At 64.0% G+C, this 17,231-nt stretch overlaps 1 long non-coding RNA gene across 1 annotated transcript; it reads left to right on the top strand.

The window, feature by feature from the left end:
* Positions 1–447: 447 nt before the first annotated feature.
* Positions 448–17,231, top strand: LOC130543194 (uncharacterized). Its single transcript, XR_008958354.1, has 3 exons — positions 448–556; positions 15,596–15,760; positions 16,814–17,231. It is a non-coding gene; the product is annotated as an uncharacterized LOC130543194 (long non-coding RNA).

Here is a 17,231-nt window from a genome sequence, read left to right as displayed (position 1 = left end):
CACTCATTTATGGAACATAAGAAATAGCAGGGAGATCAGTAGGAGAAGGAAGGGAAGAATGAATGAGGAGCTTCACAGAAGGGGGAATGAATCACAAAAGACTATGGACTCTGGGAAACAAACTGAGGGCTTCAGAGGGGGAGGGTGGTGGTTGATTGGGATAGGCCACTGATGGGTATTAAGGAGGGCACGTATTGCACGGAGCCCTGGGTGTTAGCCGTAAACAAGGAATCATGGAACACTCCATCAAAAACTAATGATGTGGTGTATGGTGACTCACATAACATAATTAAAAAATTAAAAAAAAAGAAATTGCTGGAGGGTCATCTCTACGGAAAGGCTTTTTACACAGAAACTGTTCTGCCTAAGGAAGAGTAACTAAACATGATGTGATTTGGGCTGTATTATTCTGTAAATAATTTTAAAACTCCCTGTCCTAGGGATACGATATGTTATTGCACGCAGAGGCCTGAGAAAGCTGCAATGAAAGCTTGAGATCTCAGAGCACATTCGTGTTCCATGGATACGTCACTGAACGGTTTGCACAGGTAGGCAGGTAAGTGGAGAGAAATATGACAGAAGGGGAGAGAAGGTGTGAACCATTCATTAGGTAGCCTTCTCCCCTTCTCAGGAAAGCCTTGGGCCAGTGTCATTTTGGAAGAAGAGGGGGAATCCTGGAGCTTTGCAGCAGACAGGGGAGTTCCAGGTCTGGGTAGAGGTGACAGGGATCCCAGAGGAGAGCTGAGTGCATTCTGCAGCAGGGTGTGGGCAGGGCAAGCTCCAGGGGTGGCTGTGAGTCTCCCGTGTGACCGTTGTGACAGGTGAGGGCTGCGAGCAGGTTCCTGGCCGAGGACAGGTGAGGCACAGGTGGAGAGCTGGCCGAGCCCCTTCTTCAGGGCCACCGGCCTCACCAAACACACACAGCCTCATCGTCTGTCCCTGTCACTCCAATTCAGACTGTCAGAGTCGCCAGGCCGAGATGTTTGGTGGTGCTTCTTTCCTTGCATGCGTGCGAAGTTTCAAACCTGAGGTGACGGACGTGATGGGTCCTCAGAACATCTGTTACTCTTTTATTTCCTGCTCTACTTCCGATCGGTGAAGTGAATCGGACCTGCTAGTGGAAGGAGCTATCTGTGCGTTTTTATTTCCTAGTTTAATTAAACAATGGGAAAAGAGTCTTCTGAAATAGTAAAGGAATCCTTTCTGGGTGTTCATGTTTTTCTCTTCTGCGAGCCACATTCCGATATTAGAAATTATTTGTTAAAGTGAAACAGCCTCAGAGCTGTCACAGGGTTTGGTGGCCTTTGTGAGAGGGAGAAAGGGAGAAGGAGTGTAGGTTCTTTAGGAGGTTGGGGAGTGCCACATTGTGCTCCCAAAGGAAATGGAGCCTCCAGTCAGCCTTCCCGGGGCAGGGGTGGCGGGGGGGGGTGCTGCTTACCTGGAGGCCCATCCTGGGCTCTGGAAGCTTGACCTGGTGAGTCACTGGTGACTTGGGCTGGGGAATCGATGAAGAAAATAGAATGAATGCTGGGGGTTGCCTGTATCCTTTGGACTCAGACAACTCCATGTAGCAAAGGAACTCTTCACCCCTGAGGCGTGTCGGGATCCCTGAGGGTGTGGGGTTTGCTTCAGGGGCTGAGGTTCTGTCTTCATCCTTATCTGGACCGGAGCCATGTTGTCTGGCTATGGAGATCCAGACCCTTAGGTGACCATGTCATCATCATCATTATCATTATTAGTATTAGTATTTTAACAAAGCAATAGAGACATTGACTTTGAGATAAAAATACTGCAAGGAACAACACAAGGTCAAATATATACGTGATGATTGAACTTGTGGTGTCTCTCACTGGTGTGGGTCTTGTAGGGCTGCCCAAATGAGGAAGATCAAGGAATTCTATGTGGATAGAAGTGTGCTGTGCACAGGGAGTGTTTTATTCCATCAGTTGACCTCTCTCTGAAGGGAAAATAGCGTGGTGTCTGGAGCTTGGTTTCTGATTGGAAGGACTGGGAGGCCAGTGAATGGAAAGAGCGGTGTTCATGTTGACATGGTGCTCGGTGCCCAGTGAGCGAAGGTCGGAAGCTTGGACTCAGAAGCGTTGGTGTTCGGGGAGGATGTTGTCTGAGTTTGCAGCACATCGAGTCACTTGGCTGGTCTGCCTGATCGGGCCAGTTTCTGCCTTTCTAAGGGCAGCTTGAAAGTGCAACCCTAGGGCATTTGCAGAGTGGTCTGCATGGAACCCCTGTGTGGGCCAGTGTGGATACAACCCAGGGAATTCCAGAGCTACCGATGAGCACGTTTGTGAGGCTGGAGTTTGCTTCTCCGTGACAAGGATTGAGCCGGAGTGCAAAGAAGTCTCTGGGTCTTAGGACTCACCGAGCGGGTCCCAGGCTGGCAGGGTGGTCGGATCAGATGTCTGTTTCCCAGGACCTTGGCCAGAGGGAGATTTGGACCCTGGGACGCGTCTCTGCTCAGCTTTCTCGGGTGAGCACCTCCGGCAAGGGGAGGAAGCGTGTGTGCTCACCTGTCATCGAGGAAGGTGTCTGGTTTCAGGTTTCGTGTGCAGGTGGATTCCTCACGCGGCTCCCTTTCCTGATGGTGTTTGGGGTGCAGGAGGTGGGTGGACCCCTTGTCCCGGGCATCCGGGCTGTGCAGGAGCCCTGGGGCACCTTTTCCCCTAGGGATTTGGAGCACGACACAGGGCGGGGGTCGGTGGTGAAGCCATCGGTTGGTGCCTCAGTTTCTTCCCTGCCGAGATGGAGTGGAGACTCTAAGTGCTATGGAAATAGAAAGCAGGAGACGGGGCTGGGGGTGCTGAAGGGGAGGTGGGGGTGGTGTTCGCTATTCATATAGGGGCCAGGTGGTACTTCACTAGGAGGGTGATACTTGAGTCAAGATCTAAAGAAGGTGAGTGAGATCACATCGAGAGCATTGTAAACTGAAGGGAAAGCATGTGCAAAGGCCCCAGGCAGGAGTATACCAGGTGTGCGCAGGAGCAGCAAGAAGGCCCCGTGGCCACGGCAGACAGCTTAGGACATGACCTCAGGGAGGTGACAGAGTGTAACAGAAAGTCATTGCAGGCCCGTGACCCCATGGGACCCTGTCTCACTGGGCCATCCTGGCTTCAGGGTTGAGAACAGATGACAGAGGGTTGAAGATGGGCAAGGGAGGTCAATGATGACGCTTTTCCAGGAACTCAGGCAAGAGATGGGCTCCAGTGTGGACCAGACAGGTGGCCTCGGAAGGAGCGGTTAGTCCTATGGTGGGTACGTCTTGAAGACGGAGCTCACCGGATTTGCCGACGGCTTAGATATCGGGGATGGGAGAAAGGAGGACCTGGGGTAACTCCCAGCTGTTGCGGGCTGTCCCGAGCGAGGGAAGGAGAAGGTTTCTGGGGGTAGGAGGTAGTCCGTGTGCCGCATGCTGAGGAAGGTGCCTCTCCCGGTGGATCTGCTGAGGTTTGTGTCCGGGAGAACCTTTCACGTGTCCTCCCTCAGCAACGTTCAAGTACAAGTATCCCCCATTTTTTAAAAGTTCATGGGAAGACACTTGGCTTTTTGAAAAGATCTCCGTTATTACCTGGTTTCACTAATGGGAAGAAACCGGAAGAGGATTTTCCTCTTATGAAAAAAGTCGAACAGCGAGCATCTGTTTTGGGGAGGAGCACGACAGAGGCAGCGTGCAGCCTAACCACCGCTTCCTGGGAACCGCTGTCTGCGTCCAGCCACCGGCACTTTGAATTGTGTCTGTGAGCGTCTGCTGTGCTTTATCTCCATTTATTTTCAGCATCCGTTAGGAGTTGTGTCCCGAGGCCTAGGAAAAGCCAAAGAGAAGTCATTTTTGGAGTCTGAGCGTGCTCACTCATTTTTCCATATAAATTAATGGTCATTCCTTCTTTACACCATTTCTGCTGTGAAACGTTTCCTAGGAGCACTGTACTTTCAAAGAGCAGGGGAACCTGTACCCCATCCTGCCGGGTTAGCTTTAGTCACCATGCTGCACAGAACATTCCATGACTATCGGATTTTTTCACTCAGACACTGCATCTTTGACCACCTTCACCCGCCCCCCCCCCCCCGTTCCCCGCATCGGGCAGCCACCCATCTCTTCTCCCTGTCTGTGCATTCAGTATTTGTTTATTCCACGTGGAATGATCATGAGAGCATCTGGTATTTGTCTTTCTGTGTCTGAGTTACTTAGTAGAAGGCTCCCAAGGTCTATGTTTCTATGTGTGTTTATTGGGAATAATGCTGCAGTGACCATGGGAGTCCATCTGTCTTTTTGGGGTACTGTTTTTGTGCTCTCCAAATCAATACTCAGTAGAGCCATTACTGGGTCGTGTGGTAGTTGTATTTATTTTTCAGGAACCTCCATACCGTTTGTCACAGTGACCGCACCATTTCCATTCCCACCAACAGTGCACAGGTTCCCATTGTCTGCACACCCCCGACCACACCGGGTGTCTCTCTCTGGGACGATGCCGTTGCAACACATGTGAGATGATAGCCGATTGTGGTTTTGACTTATGTCTCCTTGAGGATGATTAGTGATGTTGAAAAACTTTTTCTGTCTATATTGGCCACGTGTATACGATCACTGGAAGGAAATATGCACAAAATCTCCGCGAATTAAAAGATTTTCTTTATTCATTTGACAGAGATAGAGACAACGCGCGAGAGACACAACACAAGCAGGTGGAATGGGAGAGGAAGTAGCAGAGTTCCAGAAGAGGAACCTGGGGGGCTCGATCCCAGAACGCCATCTTGATTCGATGCCTAACGGGGCCGTTCGGGGGCCCCTGGGGCGCCCCCGCCGGTCCCCAGGGCGGCGGGGGGGTCACGTGACCTCCCCCCGAACCGGAAGTGGCCCCTGGGGGGGTCACGTGACCCCCGCCGGACCGGAAGTGCCCCGCCGGCCGCCATCTTGGATCCCGGGGGCGGCCATCTTGGCGCGGGGGGCGGTTCCCGAGCCGATTCGGGGCCTAACGAGCCCGTTCGGGGGCCCCTGGGGCGCCCCCGCCGGTCCCCAGGGCGCCGGGGGGGTCACTTGACCACCCCCGAAACGGAAGTGGCCCCTGGGGGGGTCACGTGACCCCCGCCGGACCGGAAGTGCCCCGCCGGCCGCCATCTTGGATCCCGGGGGCGGCCATCTTGGCGCGGGGGCGGTTCCCGAGCCGATTCGGGGCCTAACGAGCCCGTTCCGGAGGCCCTGGGGCGCCCCCGCCGGTCCCTAGGGCGGCGGGGGGGTCACGTGACCTCCCCCCGAACCGGAAGTGGCCCCTGGGGGGGTCACGTGACCCCCGCCGGACCGGAAGTGCCCCGCCGGCCGCCATCTTGGATCCCGGGGGCGGCCATCTTGGCGCGGGGGCGGTTCCGGAGCCGATTCGGGGCCTAACGAGCCCGTTCGGGAGGCCCTGGGGCGCCCCCGCCTGTCCCCAGGGCGGCGGGGGGGTCACGTGACGTCCCCCCGAACCGGAAGTGGCCCCTGGGGGGGTCACGTGACCCCCGCCGGACCGGAAGTGCCCCGCCGGCCGCCATCTTGGATCCCGGGGGCGGCCATCTTGGCGCGGGGGTGGTTCCCGAGCCGATTCGGGGCCTAACGAGCCCGTTCGGGGGCCCCTGGGGCGCCCCTGCCGGTCCCCAGGGCGGCGGGGGGGTCACGTGACCTCCCCCGAACCGGAAGTGGCCCCTGGGGGGGTCACGTGACCCCCGCCGGACCGGAAGTGCCCCGCCGGCCGCCATCTTGGATCCCGGGGGCGGCCATCTTGGCGCGGGGGTGGTTCCCGAGCCGATTCGGGGCCTAACGAGCCCGTTCGGGGGCCCCTGGGGCGCCCCCGCCGGTCCCCATGGCGGCGGGGGGGTCACTTGACCACCCCCGAACCGGAAGTGGCCCCTGGGGGGGTCACGTGACCCCCGCCGGACCGGAAGTGCCCCGCCGGCCGCCATCTTGGATCCCGGGGGCGGCCATGTTGGCGCGGGGGCGGTTCCCGAGCCGATTCGGGGCCTAACGAGCCCGTTCGAGAGGCCCTGGGGCGCCCCCGCCGGTCCCCAGGGCGGCGGGGGGTCACGTGACCTCCCCCGAACCGGAAGTGGCCCCTGGGGGGGTCACGTGACCCCCGCCGGACCGGAAGTGCCCCGCCGGCCGCCATCTTGGATCCCGGGGGCGGACATCTTGGCGCGGGGGCGGTTCCCGAGCCGATTCGGGGCCTAACGAGCCCGTTCGGGAGGCCCTGGGGCGCCCCCGCCGGTCCCCAGAGCGGCGGGGGGGTCACGTGATCTCCCCCCGAACCGGAAGTGGCCCCTGTGGGGGTCACGTGACCCCCGCCGGACCGGAAGTGCCCCGCCGGCCGCCATCATGGATCCCGGGGGCGGCCATCTTGGCGCGGGGGCGGTTCCCGAGCCGATTCGGGGCCTAACGAGCCCGTTCGGGGGCCCCTGGGGCGCCCCCGCCGGTCTCCAGGGCGACGGGGTTGTCACGTGACCTCCCCCCGAACCGGAAGGGGCCCCTGGGGGGGTCACGTGACCCCCGCCGGACCGGAAGTGCCCCGCCGGCCGCCATCTTGGATCCCGGGGGCGGCCATCTTGGCGCGGGGGCGGTTCCCGAGCCGATTCGGTGCCTAACGAGCCCGTTCGGGAGGCCCTGGGGCGCCCCCGCCGGTCCCCACGGCGGCGGGTGGTCACGTGACCTACCCCCGAACCTTAAGGGGCCCCTGGGGGGGTCACGTGACCCCCGCTGGACCGGAAGTGCCCCGCCGGCCGCCATCTTGGATCCCGGGGGCGGCCATCTTGGCGCGGGGGCGGTTCCCGAGCCGATTCGGTGCCTAACGAGCCCGTTCGGGAGGCCCTGGGGCGCCCCCGCCGGTCCCCACGGCGGCGGGGGGGTCACGTGACCTCCCCCCGAACCGGAAGTGGCCCCTGGGGGGGTCACGTGACCCCCGCCGGACCGGAAGTGCCCCTCCGGCCGCCATCTTGGATCCCGGGGGCGGCCATCTTGGCGCGGGGGCGGTTCCCGAGCCGATTCGGGGCCTAACGAGCCCGTTCGGGAGGCCCTGGGGCGCCCCCGCCGGTCCCCAGGGCGGCGGGGGGGTCACGTGACCTCCCCCCGAACCGGAAGTGGCCCCTGGGGGGGTCACGTGACCCCCGCCGGACCGGAAGTGCCCCTCCGGCCGCCATCTTGGATCCCGGGGGCGGCCATCTTGGCGCGGGGGTGGTTCCCGAGCCGATTCGGGGCCTAACGAGCCCGTTCGGGGGCCCCTGGGGCGCCCCCGCCGGTCCCCAGGGCGGCGGGGGGGTCACGTGACCTCCCCCGAACCGGAAGTGGCCCCTGGGGGGGTCACGTGACCCCCGCCGGACCGGAAGTGCCCCGCCGGCCGCCATCTTGGATCCCGGGGGCGGCCATCCTGACGCGGGGGCGGTTCCCGAGCCAATTCGGGGCCTAACGAGCCCGTTCGGGAGGCCCTGGGGCGCCCCCGCCGGTCCCCAGGGCGGCGGGGGGGTCACGTGACCTTCCCCCGAACCGGAAGTGGCCCCTGGGGGGGTCACGTGACCCCCGCCGGACCGGAAGTGCCCCGCCGGCCGCCATCTTGGATCCCGGGGGCGGCCATCTTGGCGCGGGGGCGGTTCCCGAGCCGATTCGGGGCCTAACGAGCCCGTTCGGGAGGCCCTGGGGCGCCCCCGCCGGTCCCCAGGGCGGCGGGGGGGTCACGTGACCTCCCCCCGAACCGGTAGTGGCCCCTGGGGGGGTCACGTGACCCCCGCCGGACCGGAAGTGCCCCGCCGGCCGCCATCTTGGATCCCGGGGGCGGCCATCTTGGCGCGGGGGCGGTTCCCGAGCCGATTCGGGGCCTAACGAGCCCGTTCGGGAGGCCCTGGGGCGCCCCCGCCTGTCCCCAGGGCGGCGGGGGGGTCACGTGACCTCCCCCCGAACCGGTAGTGGCCCCTGGGGGGGTCACGTGACCCCCGCCGGACCGGAAGTGCCCCGCCGGCCGCCATCTTGGATCCCGGGGGCGGCCATCTTGGCGCGGGGGCGGTTCCCGAGCCGATTCGGGGTCTAACGAGCCCGTTCCGGAGGCCCTGGGGCTCCCCCGCCGGTCCCTAGGGCGGCTGGGGGGTCACGTGACCTCCCCCCGAACCGGAAGTGGCCCCTGGGGGGGTCACGTGACCCCTGCCGGACCGGAAGTGCCCCGCCGGCCGCCATCTTGGATCCCGGGGGCGGCCATCTTGGCGCGGGGGCGGTTCCCGAGCCGATTCGGGGCCTAACGAGCCCGTTCCGGAGGCCCTGAGGCTCCCCCGCCGGTCCCTAGGGCGGCTGGGGGGTCACGTGACCTCCCCCCGAACCGGAAGTGGCCCCTGGGGGGGTCACGTGACCCCTGCCGGACCGGAAGTGCCCCGTCGGCCGCCATCTTGGATCCCGGGGGCGGCCATCTTGGCGCGGGGGCGGTTCCCGAGGCGATTCGGGGCCTAACGAGCCCGTTCGGGGGCCCCTGGGGCGCCCCCGCCGGTCCCCAGGGCGACGGGGTTGTCACGTGACCTCCTCCCAAACCGGAAGGGGCCCCTGGGGGGGTCACGTGACCCCCGCCGGACCGGAAGTGCCCCGCCGGCCGCCATCTTGGATCCCGGGGGCGGCCATCTTGGCGCGGGGGCGGTTCCCGAGCCGATTCGGGGCCTAACGAGCCCGTTCGGGAGGCCCTGGGGCGCCCCCGCCGGTCCCCAGGGCGGCGGGGGGGTCACGTGACCTCCCCCCGAACCGGAAGGGGCCCCTGGGGGGGTCACGTGACCCCCGCCGGACCGGAAGTGCCCCGCCGGCCGCCATCTTGGATCCCGGGGGCGGCCATCTTGGCGCGGGGGCGGTTCCCGAGCCGATTCGGGGCCTAACGAGCCCGTTCGGGAGGCCCTGGGGCGCCCCCGCCGGTCCCCAGGGCGGCGGGGGGTCACGTGACCTCCCCCGAACCGGAAGGGGCCCCTGGGGGGGTCACGTGACCCCCGCCGGACCGGAAGTGCCCCGCCGGCCGCCATCTTGGATCCCGGGGGCGGCCATCTTGGCGCGGGGGCGGTTCCCGAGCCGATTCGGGGCCTAACGAGCCCGTTCGGGAGGCCCTGGGGCGCCCCCGCCGGTCCCCAGAGCAGCGGGGGGGTCACGTGACCTCCCCCCGAACCGGAAGTGGCCCCTGGGGGGGTCACGTGACCCCCGCCGGACCGGAAGTGCCCCGCCGGCCGCCATCTTGGATCCCGGGGGCGGCCATCTTGGCGCGGGGGCGGTTCCCGAGCCGATTCGGGGCCTAACGAGCCCGTTCGGGAGGCCCTGGGGCGCCCCCGCCGGTCCCCAGGGCGGCGGGGGGGTCACGTGACCTCCCCCCGAACCGGAAGTGGCCCCTGGGGGGGTCACGTGACCCCCGCCGGACCGGAAGTGCCCCGCCGGCCGCCATCTTGGATCCCGGGGGCGGCCATCTTGGCGCGGGGGCGGTTCCCGAGCCGATTCGGGGCCTAACGAGCCCGTTCCGGAGGCCCTGGGGCGCCCCCGCCGGTCCCCAGGGCGGCGGGGGGGTCACGTGACCCCCGCCGGACCGGAAGTGCCCCGCCGGCCGCCATCTTGGATCCCGGGGGCGGCCATCTTGGCGCGGGGGCAGTTCCCGAGCCGATTCGGGGCCTAACGAGCCCGTTCGGGGGCCCCTGGGGCGCCCCCGCCGGTCCCCAGGGCGACGGGGTTGTCACGTGACCTCCCCCCGAACCGGAAGGGGCCCCTGGGGGGGTCACGTGACCCCCGCCGGACCGGAAGTGCCCCGCCGGCCGCCATCTTCGATCCCGGGGGCGGCCATCTTGGCGCGGGTCCGGTTCCCGAGCCGATTCGGGGCCTAACGAGCCCGTTCGGGGGCCCCTGGGGCGCCCCCGCCGGTCACCAGGGCGACGGGGTTGTCACGTGACCTCCCCCCGAACCGGAAGGGGCCCCTGGGGGGGTCACGTGACCCCCGCCGGACCGGAAGTGCCCCGCCGGCCGCCATCTTGGATCCCGGGGGCGGCCATCTTGGCGCGGGGGCGGTTCCCGAGCCGATTCGGGGCCTAACGAGCCCGTTCGGGGGCCCCTGGGGCGCCCCCGCCGGTCACCAGGGCGACGGGGTTGTCACGTGACCTCCCCCCGAACCGGAAGGGGCCCCTGGGGGGGTCACGTGACCCCCGCCGGACCGGAAGTGCCCCGCCGGCCGCCATCTTGGATCCCGGGGGCGGCCATCTTGGCGCGGGGGCGGTTTCCGAGCCGATTCGGGGCCTAACGAGCCCGTTCGGGGGCCCCTGGGGCGCCCCCGCCGGTCCCCATGGCGGCGGGGGGGTCACTTGACCACCCCCGAACCGGAAGTGGCCCCTGTGGGGGTCACGTGACCCCCGCCGGACCGGAAGTGCCCCGCCGGCCGCCATCTTGGATCCCGGGGGCGGCCATCTTGGCGCGGGGGCGGTTCCCGAGCCGATTCGGGGCCTAACGAGCCCGTTCGGGAGGCCCTGGGGCGCCCCCGCCGGTCCCCAGGGCGGCGGGGGGGTCACGTGACCTCCCCCCGAACCGGAGGTGGCCCCTGGGGGGGTCACGTGACCCCCGCCGGACCGGAAGTGCCCCGCCGGCCGCCATCTTGGATCCCGGGGGCGGCCATCTTGGCGCGGGGGCGGTTCCCGAGCCGATTCGGGGCCTAACGAGCCCGTTCGGGGGCCCCTGGGGCGCCCCCGCCGGTCCCCAGGGCGGCGGGGGGGTCACGTGACCTCCCCCGAACCGGAAGTGGCCCCTGGGGGGGTCACGTGACCCCCGCCGGACCGGAAGTGCCCCGCCGGCCGCCATCTTGGATCCCGGGGGCGGCCATCTTGGCGCGGGGGCGGTTCCCGAGCCGATTCGGGGCCTAACGAGCCCGTTCGGGGGCCCCTGGGGCGCCCCCGCCGGTCCCCAGGGCGGCGGGGGGTCACGTGACCTCCCCCGAACCGGAAGTGGACCCTGGGGGGGTCACGTGACCCCCGCCGGACCGGAAGTGCCCCGTCGGCCGCCATCTTGGATCCCGGGGGCGGCCATGTTGGCGCGGGGGCGGTTCCCGAGCCGATTCGGGGCCTAACGAGCCCGTTCGGGGGCCCCTGGGGCGCCCCCGCCGGTCCCCAGGGCGGCGGGGGGGTCACGTGACCTCCCCCGAACCGGAAGTGGCCCCTGGGGGGGTCACGTGACCCCCGCCGGACCGGAAGTGCCCCGCCGGCCGCCATCTTGGATCCCGGGGGCGGCCATCTTGGCGCGGAGGCGGTTCCCGAGCCGAACGGGGCCTAACGAGCCCGTTCCGGAGGCCCCTGGGGCGCCCCCGCCGGTCCCCAGGGCGGCGGGGGGGTCACGTGACCTCCCCCCGAACCGGAAGTGGCCCCTGGGGGGGTCACGTGACCCCCGCCGGACCGGAAGTGCCCCGCCGGCCGCCATCTTGGATCCCGGGGGCGGCCATCTTGGCGCGGGGGCGGTTCCTGAGCCGATTCGGGGCCTAACGAGCCCGTTCGGGGGCCCCTGGGGCGCCCCCGCCGGTCCCCAGGGCGCCGGGGGGGTCACTTGACCACCCCTGAAACGGAAGTGGCCCCTGGGGGGGTCACGTGACCCCCGCCGGACCGGAAGTGCCCCGCCGGCCGCCATCTTGGATCCCGGGGGCGGCCATCTTGGCGCGGGGGCGGTTCCCGAGCCGATTCGGGGCCTAACGAGCCCGTTCGGGGGCCCCTGGGGCGCCCCCGCCGGTCCCCAGGGCCGCGGGGGGGTCACGTGACCTCCCCCGAACCAGAAGTGGCCCCTGGGGGGGTCACGTGACCCCCGCCGGACCGGAAGTGCCCCGCCGGCCGCCATCTTGGATCCCGGGGGCGGCCATCTTGGCGCGGGGGCGGTTCCCGAGCCGATTCGGGGCCTAACGAGCCCGTTCGGGAGGCCCTGGGGCGCCCCCGCCGGTCCACAGGGCGGCGGGGGGGTCACGTGACCTTCCCCCGAACCGGAAGTGGCCCCTGGGGGGGTCACGTGACCCCCGCCGGACCGGAAGTGCCCCGCCGGCCGCCATCTTGGATCCCGGGGGCGGCCATCTTGGCGCGGGGTCGGTTCCCGAGCCGATTCGGGGCCTAACGAGCCCGTTCGGGAGGCCCTGGGGCGCCCCCGCCGGTCCCCAGAGCAGCGGGGGGGTCACGTGACCTCCCCCCGAACCGGAAGTGGCCCCTGGGGGGGTCACGTGACCCCCGCCGGACCGGAAGTGCCCCACCGGCCGCCATCTTGGATCCCGGGGGCGGCCATCTTGGCGTGGGGCCGGTTCACGAGCCGATTCGGGGCCTAAAGAGCCCGTTCGGGGGCCCCTGGGGCGCCCCCGCCGGTCCCCAGGGCGGCGGGGGGGTCACGTGACCTCCCCCGAACCGGAAGTGGCCCCTGGGGGGGTCACGTGACCCCCGCCGGACCGGAAGTGCCCCGCCGGCCGCCATCATGGATCCCGGGGGCGGCCATCTTGGCGCGGGGGCGGTTCCCGAGCCGATTCGGGGCCTAACGAGCCCGTTCGGGAGGCCCTGGGGCGCCCCCGCCGGTCCCCAGGGCGGCGGGGGTGTCACGTGACCTCCCCCCGAACCGGAAGTGGCCCCTGGGGGGGTCACGTGACCCCCGCCGGACCGGAAGTGCCCCGCCGGCCGCCATCTTCGATCCCGGGGGCGGCCATCTTGGCGCGGGGGCGGTTCCCGAGCCGATTCGGGGCCTAACGAGCCCGTTCGGGAGGCCCTGGGGCGCCCCCCGCCGGTCCCCAGGGCGACGGGGTTGTCACGTGACCTCCCCCCGAACCGGAAGGGGCCCCTGGGGGGGTCACGTGACCCCCGCCGGACCGGAAGTGCCCCGCCGGCCGCCATCTTGGATCCCGGGGGCGGCCATCTTGGCGCGGGGGCGGTTCCCGAGCCGATTCGGGGCCTAACGAGCCCGTTCGTGGGCCCCTGGGGCGCCCCCGCCGGTCCCCAGGGCGACGGGGTTGTCACGTGACCTCCCCCCGAACCGGAAGGGGCCCCTGGGGGGGTCACGTGACCCCCGCCGGACCGGAAGTGCCCCGCCGGCCGCCATCTTGGATCCCGGGGGCGGCCATCTTGGCGCGGGGGCGGTTCCCGAGCCGATTCGGGGCCTAACGAGCCCGTTCGGGGGCCCCTGGGGCGCCCCCGCCGGTCCCCAGGGCGGCGGGGGGGTCACGTGACCTCCCCCGAACCGGAAGTGGCCCCTGGGGGGGTCACGTGACCCCCGCCGGACCGGAAGTGCCCCGCCGGCCGCCATCTTGGATCCCGGGGGCGGCCATCTTGGCGCGGGGGCGGTTCCCGAGCCGATTCGGGGCCTAACGAGCCCGTTCGGGGGCCCCTGGGGCGCCCCCGCCGGTCCCCAGGGCGGCGGGGGGGTTACGTGACCTCCCCCGAACCGGAAGTGGCCCCTGGGGGGGTCACGTGACCCCCGCCGGACCGGAAGTGCCCCGCCGGCCGCCATCTTGGATCCCGGGGGCGGCCATCTTGGCGCGGGGGCGGTTCCCGAGCCGATTCGGGGCCTAACGAGCCTGTTCGGGAGGCCCTGGGGCGCCCCCGCCGGTCCCCAGGGCGGCGGGGGGGTCACGTGACCTCCCCCCGAACCGGAAGTGGCCCCTGGGGGGGTCACGTGACCCCCGCCGGACCGGAAGTGCCCCGCCGGCCGCCATCTTGGATCCCGGGGGCGGCCATCTTGGCGCGGGGGCGGTTCCCGAGCCGATTCGGGGCCTAACGAGCCCGTTCGGGGTGCCCCCACGGCTTCCGTGACCCCCGCTAGATGCATAATTGTCCAATAATGAGATCAGCCTGCTTAGGAGAATGTGAAGAAAGAGATATAGTCAGTTCTGCATTAGCGAGTAAGTTGATTCAGGTTTCCAGAGAATTGTTGCAAATTTTAATCCCCTGTAATTTATACTCTATATTACTGAGAAACGTGCTACCTGTGTCAGGTCATGTGTTGCCACATTGCGGATTCTTTTTTCCACATTCGTTTGGAATCAACCTCCGCATTTACTGGCAGATATTCCATAGATGATGTTGAAGAGAGTCCTTTCAGCTAGTTGTGTCAGTTATTTGAAATACACTTCCACTTATATACCTACCTTCAAAGGGGTAGAAATTATCTGCCCTGACCTAGGAGATCAATACATGGCTTAAATGTTTCATGGATATCTAGCTGAATTTTCCATTTTATTTTTGGGATCCAGAGAATCACTTTCTGCAGGTGAGAATAGCACAAGCCTAACCTGTTCCTATACGTACAGAAGTGCACATGTGCATGCATAATACTAACATAGAACCTTAATTGAAGAGAGGTGAGGCTGGGGGGGGGGGCTGGTGGCTCCATTGGTTAAGGGGCTGACTCCTGATTTTGGCTCAGGTCATGATCTCAGGTCATGGGATCACCCCATCTAGGGCTCTGTGCTCAGCGGGGAGTCTGCTGGAGATTTCTGTCTCTGTCTCCCTCTGCCCCTCCTCTTTCTCTCTCTCCCTTAAATAAATAAATCTTAAAAATAAAAAAGAAAAGGAATAAAGCCAAAGTGTGCATGTGCATGAATGTGTGTTTGTGTGTGTGTGTGTGTGTGTGTGTGTGTGTGTGTGTGTGTGTCTTCTAGGGCTTTCCTAATGTAGAATCCTCCTATCTTCCACACTTGAGAGATATTTCTTAAATACCCAGCAATTCCCTGTAATAAGGGCCAACATGTTTTGTGTGCCTACTGTGTACCAGGCCAATGCTGAACGAGTTACAAGGATTACCTCATTTAAGAAAGTCATCTTGTGAGGTTGGTACAGTTCTTATTCCCAGATGTCAGATGAAAAGGCTCAAGCCTAGAGCTAGAACTTGCTTTCCAGAGTGACACTACTAACAAGTGCTGGAAGTGGAATGGCGATGCGGGCAGGAGGCTTCCAAAGCATACACTGCTGATCTGTTACCACATCCCGGGTCCCTGCAGCCTCTCAACGTGTGGAATTCAATAAATGATAAAGACGATGCTGAATCACAGGAATCCTTTCACCCTTAACTTTTGGTGGAAAATTCCAAGACATGAAGACTAGCTAGCAAACAAGTTCTCAGCATCAGAAAGAGGAAACAGAGGAAAAGGGCAAAAATAAATGTACAGTTTCGTTCACAGTTGTGATTTTAAGGGAAAAATAATGAAAGAAAATTCAGCATGTAATCTTACGTGTGATATTAGAAAGTAAAGATGACTGGCATTACTAACTAGAAAGTCATGTCATTAGTCAGAAGGACTTACCCTATTCTATTGTCTTTACCTTGTTAAAGGGTGGAAAAGGTCCCTAATAGAATAAACAGATTATACTACAAAAAGCAAACATACAAGGATGGCTGAAAATAAAATGACTAATTTTCATCTCTCAAAAAAAAAACCCCACAAAACAGAACAAATATATAACCCTGCCCCCAATGTTCATTCGCCAGAGCACTCTCTTCTTTGTGAAGATTGTGTCTCCCAGGCAGCTGTCCTGACTTGGGTTTGAATAAAACTCTCTTTCTTTCTCTCTAAGATGTTTTAAAAGGTTCATTCATTTAGTGTCGACAATAACACTATGTTTTCTTTTTAAGTGAAAAATAAATGTTCCTGGTTCACAACTGCGACAGCACTGGAGGATGGCTGTTCCTTCTGGCCCCTTCCCTGTAGAACCAAGCATGTGTATATAGATTCCAGCACAAATGGGCTCATCCTAGAAGGATGCTTTGAAGGTCTGAGAAGCACTATCCACTCCATGGGTGAGACAAGAAGGCAAAGCTATTCCCACTTGGAACATTCCTTCTGGGGCTTAAAATTGCCTTGGAAATGCATGAAAGCATTGCGTTTCCTAAAACCCAAGGCTGGAACAGTCTGAGAGCAGCTGACCTTGCCAGGAACCAGGCACACCCCTGCAAGGAGGGTTGGTGCAGAAGGGAAGGGACAGGGCTCTGAGGGTGGTCTGCAGCTAGAGGGGTCCGTGGAAGGGGCCGTGGTGTGTGTGTGTGTGTGTGTGTGTGTGTGTGTGTGTTTGGGGCCCTGCCCACGATCCCACTCACGCCTGCGCAGGGCACTGTACCAAGGAGGTGCCTCCTTGACCCCCTGCGCTCCCAGAGTTGTGAGTCAGTGGGGCGGGTTGCCCGGCATTCAAGGGGCTGGAAGCACCACACTCCCCAACCAACCGTGTGGGGGAGGAGCTACGTCTCTATGGGCGGACCCAGAGCAGCCGAGGACGCAGACCGGGGAGCCAGAGAAGGGGAGCTCTGAGAGAGTCAACCTGTGGAGTTCCTGGCTGAGGGAGTGCGTGCTGTGTGTCGGGGTGGGGGTCTGGGAGTAGGGGGCACCCCGGGTGGGAGGTGAGGTTCTGGAAGGGCGTGTGGAGAGAGTTCCTCATGGAGACTCAGGTGAGTTTTTTTTCCCTTGCAAGTCTCTTCTGCCCAGTCTCCGTCAACTGGCCTTATGCCCCAGACCCAGGAACTCCAGGGCGCCCGCTCAGCAGAGCTTTTGTGGGATGGGTTGCAGACATTCCAGGGTTTCCCGTGTTCCCCAGGAAGAGCGAGAGTAAGGACCGCACAGTCCCCAACTTCAGTGGGGTGCCCCCTGTCCCCTGACACAGTGCAGGTAACGGACCTTGAGCAGTACCCCGAGTTCAGCAGGGTGTTCCCTGTTCCCTCAGGCACAGGTGTGGTGGTAAGAAGCCCCAGAACCGTTTGGGGGCTTCAGTATTGTGTGCCCTGTCTCCCGGGGACCGTGGGAATGGGCTGTGAAGATAATTACTACTTAAAGAAACAAGTCTGTGTTTCCCCTTCTCCCAGAAACGGCAGCAGCTGTGCAGGCTTTAGGTCCGAGGAGCTGCCTTCTCCCCAGCTGACAGCACTTCTCTGGCTCCACGAGACCCAAGGTTTTAAACGTCTGCATCTGAGTCAGTGAGGCCTCTTGCCACAGGACGCCAGCATTCAGAGAAAGCTGCAGGTCCGTTTGGGGAAATGGCATCTCCACGTCAGGACTGGAGGTAAAACCTCTCATTAACCCACCATCTCCTGGGCTTTGCTCTTTGCTCTAGTTGAGCCATGAAGTAAAACTGAAGTAGTACTTGTCAGCGTTCTGGATTTGCTGAAAGAGGTACTTAGTTTCTGAGCAGGGAGAACGTTGCAGGGCATCCCATTTTCCCTGTTCCTTTATTGCTTATGAATGGATTTTGAACAGCTGTTTCCTAGAAACACTCTTTTATTA

The sequence above is a fragment of the Ursus arctos genome, unplaced genomic scaffold, assembly GCF_023065955.2.
Source record: "Ursus arctos isolate Adak ecotype North America unplaced genomic scaffold, UrsArc2.0 scaffold_81, whole genome shotgun sequence".
In the NCBI taxonomy this organism is placed as follows: Eukaryota; Metazoa; Chordata; class Mammalia; order Carnivora; family Ursidae; genus Ursus; species Ursus arctos.
The sequence above is the reverse complement of the archived record's forward strand: the minus strand, read 5'-3'. Positions and strand labels throughout refer to the sequence as shown.